This window comes from Mus musculus, chromosome 3, assembly GCF_000001635.26.
Source record: "Mus musculus strain C57BL/6J chromosome 3, GRCm38.p6 C57BL/6J".
In the NCBI taxonomy this organism is placed as follows: domain Eukaryota; kingdom Metazoa; phylum Chordata; class Mammalia; order Rodentia; family Muridae; genus Mus; species Mus musculus.
This window is the reverse complement of record NC_000069.6, coordinates 65,612,618-65,616,004: the sequence shown is the minus strand read 5'-3', so window position 1 is coordinate 65,616,004 and position 3,387 is coordinate 65,612,618. Positions and strand designations below refer to the sequence as shown.

At 50.1% G+C, this 3,387-nt stretch overlaps 1 pseudogene; it reads right to left on the bottom strand.

Annotated features, from left to right (window-relative positions):
- Gm5847 (predicted gene 5847) lies at positions 687–2,510 on the bottom strand (annotated as a pseudogene).

The window sequence follows — 3,387 nt, the reverse complement described above, 5'->3', positions numbered from 1 at the left end:
GTGAAGAATGGAAGGATTGTGTGGTCTGGATCAGTGGTGGGAAGGACAAACAAGGTTTCCCATGAAGCAAGATGTCTTGAACCATGGCACGGTGGGCCTGCTTAGTTGAGTAAGGGGCATTCTTGTTATAGACCAAGGGGACCAGGAGAGAGGAAGCACAAATCTGTTCACAGATGCATTGTAGATGCCAGTCTGAGGGTTCTCAAGTTAGCTATCGTAAAAGCAACAACAACAGCAAACAACCAAACAGAAAACAAACGAGAAGAGGGTATTCCTAGACTGAAAGATACTCCTGTGTCTTGGGGCTTAGGGCCCAGAGGAGATAACAGGATCAGAAAGCATTTCAATCTCTCTAAAAGAAGATGGTATCTGCCAGTAGGTTTTCAGAAAGCCCTCCAACAAAGAAGATAAGAAGCCCGTGGCCAAAGCACAGGAGATCCAGCAGCTTCTCACCCCACACATCCTGTACACAAATGCTGACAGGCTGCTCTGAAGAAGCAAAATACCTAGGAAATCAAGGAGGACACTAAAGAATGTGCTAAACTTCAATCCAAGAGAATGAAGGAAGCTAAAGAAAAAAATGCCAAGAACAGATTACAAGAGATGCAAGCTGTCCTCACTGAGAGCTTCCATTTCTTTTTTTGTTTTGTTTTGTTTTGTTTTGTTGTTTGTTTGTTTGTTTGTTTGAGTTAAGATTCTTTACTAGGTATTAGTTCAGACAGATGCCCTGGTTCTGCGATCCCCTCTCCCTATAGGTCACAGTGAGCGGGTTTCTTCTGAAGAGCCTGTGGGCCTGAGAGTGCTGAGCCCCAGGGTCAGAGGCAGAACTGGAAAGCCTCCAATACATGCTGCTTCCATGTTTCCAGGCTGGGCAGCAGGGAGGAGAGGCCCATGACGTGCCAGGGCTCTCCGTCAGACACCATGGAGGTTTGGTAGGACAGCAGCTGTAACCTCCCTCTGCCAGGAGGCCGATCATAGTGGGCAGCATCACAGGGTTGGAGGGCTGAGCCCGGAATATGAGCAGGGGTTGGCCCCTGCGTAGTGGCACCTCTGGTCTGAAGACAGCTCCGTTGGGCATCTGCAGCATTGGTGTGGTGCCCTGGACCAAGCCCACAGCTTGGTAGGGGGCACCTGCCAGGGTCACAGTCGGGAGGCATTCCCCACTGCCCTCCTCTCCTGGAACCCCAGAGTTGTGGGAGGTGGTGACATTGAGGCCAGCCTCTTTCACCAGTAGCTTAGCGTTCACCAAGTTCACGTCTGCCTGCTTAGATGCTTCTCTTAGAAGGCCGACAATGACTGCAGGGCTCAGGCAGGTCCCAGCATTCTTCAGAGATGTTCCTTGTGTAACCACCTGGATGGTCCCTTTAGGGGAGTCAGCCCAGGCGTGCATCAGCGTGCCCAATGCTTCTGCCAGACCTATCCAAGGCTTGGTCTGTGGAGAGAAGGCACTGGTGAGGGCCTGGTCGTTCACGACGCCTGTTAAAGATTTCCCCTTCACCATGTCCACAAACTGGACTGCGATTTCCTCCCCACAACGGCTTTGAGCTTCCTTGGTGCTGGCACCCAGGTGGGGACAGTTGATGACATTCTCGTGGTCCACTAAGTCCCGGTCCCGTGGTAGCTCTTCTGTAAACACATCCAGTGCAGCCCCAGCACACTGACCAGACTGCAGGGCATGCAGCATGGCACCTTCATCCACAGTGCCTCCTCGAGCACAGTTTACCACTCGCACGCCTTTCTTGCACTGAGCAAAGATGATGTCATTCAGTAAGCCTGTGGTGAAGGGCAGGAGTGGGGTATGGACAGTTATAAAGTCACAGAGAGGCCAGATCTCCTCTAGCGGCAGCTGCTGAACACCAAAGGAGGCCGCAACTTCAGGAGAGATGATGGGATCATAGCCTACAGTCTTCATTCCAAAGGACTGCATCTGGGTGGCCACCTCTCTTCCAATTCTGCCGAGGCCAAGAATTCCCAATGTCTTCCCGTTCAGTTCTGTCCCCATGAACTTCTTCCGGTCCCATTTGCCATCTTTCATCGAAGCCGTTGCCTGGGGAATCTGCCTGGCCAGGCACATGATCATCCCACAGGTGAGCTCCACAGCACTGAGGCTGTTCCCGTTGGGGGTGTTCATGACTAGGATGCCCTTCCTTGTGACAGCCTCCAGATCCACATTGTCCATACCTGTGCCAGCCCTGCCCACCACCTGGAGATTCTCTGCTGCATTGATGACATCAGCAGTGACCTTAGTAGCTGACCGGACAATGAGGCCTTCACAGTCCTAGAATTCAGCTATCAGCTCCTCCTTGCTCAAGTTCTGCTTCTCCACCACCTGCAGCCCTCCATCTTGCAGGATCTTCCAGCAGCAGGGGTCCAGGCTGTCACTGATGAGTACTTTGCGCAGATTTGCGAAGGCCATTGCTAGAGTCAGGCCTTAGAAACAGTTGCTCTGGGTGGGCAGAAGCGCTTAGTTCAGGAAACTGCAGGCAGGGCTGGCTCCGGTGACTGGGCAGCGAGAGCTTCCATTTCTGAGTGCAGTCTTTAAGGGGAACAAATCACCAGTCTTTGAAAAAAAAATGATAATTTTACAATGTACTAAGCATACATGAATAAAATGCAACTGTGTGCAATAATATAGTTAAAAACAAAATCAAGACCCATGCATGTACTGCAATGGCAAAGAAAACTGCTTAATGTGTCATTTAGAAATACACTATCTCAGATTCATCTTAAGGGACCATTGAGACACACAGAGAGCCTCTTGGGAGCAGACAGTTTGTACATGCTAGAGCTGGGGATGGAACTCTTTGTTCTGGGCCCTCATGGCAAACGTCTCAGAAAGTCCTCAGAGGGAGACACACACAACCGTCCACCCCACCCCACCCCCAGGTCGGCTTGAGAGATGAATGCGGAAGGAAATCTGGTAAACACTAGAGGCTGGCATTTCTGCTTGGAGCTACCTCTCAACTCCTGCGGCTTTTCGTTTGTCCTGTGAGCCTGGAACTTGCTTATATCCTATGCCACCATGTTCCTACTCCATGGTTGCTTAGAACGGACCATGTCTCCACACTTGGCTTTTAGAGCTTTGGGTCTTTTTCTTTCTCAAAACAGGCTTTTGAAAATCAGAGCGCTTGCCTTCAGGCTGTTTCATCCCCCAAAGGATTTAAACAACTATTTTGAAATTCAAAAATCCAAGCAATGACCTCTTTGTTCCATCTGCAGCAGACATTGCTTCTGTAAGACGAACGCCTTACATTCCGTCTGTGCTTAACTCTGCCAGAGTGAAAAACTTCTGAATTCCTAAAAAGGAAGGACAGATTTTAAAACAATATCCTGCTTCCCTATAGCATAGCATGGAATTATGCGCCCTTCCGAGTGCCAACGCTTCCT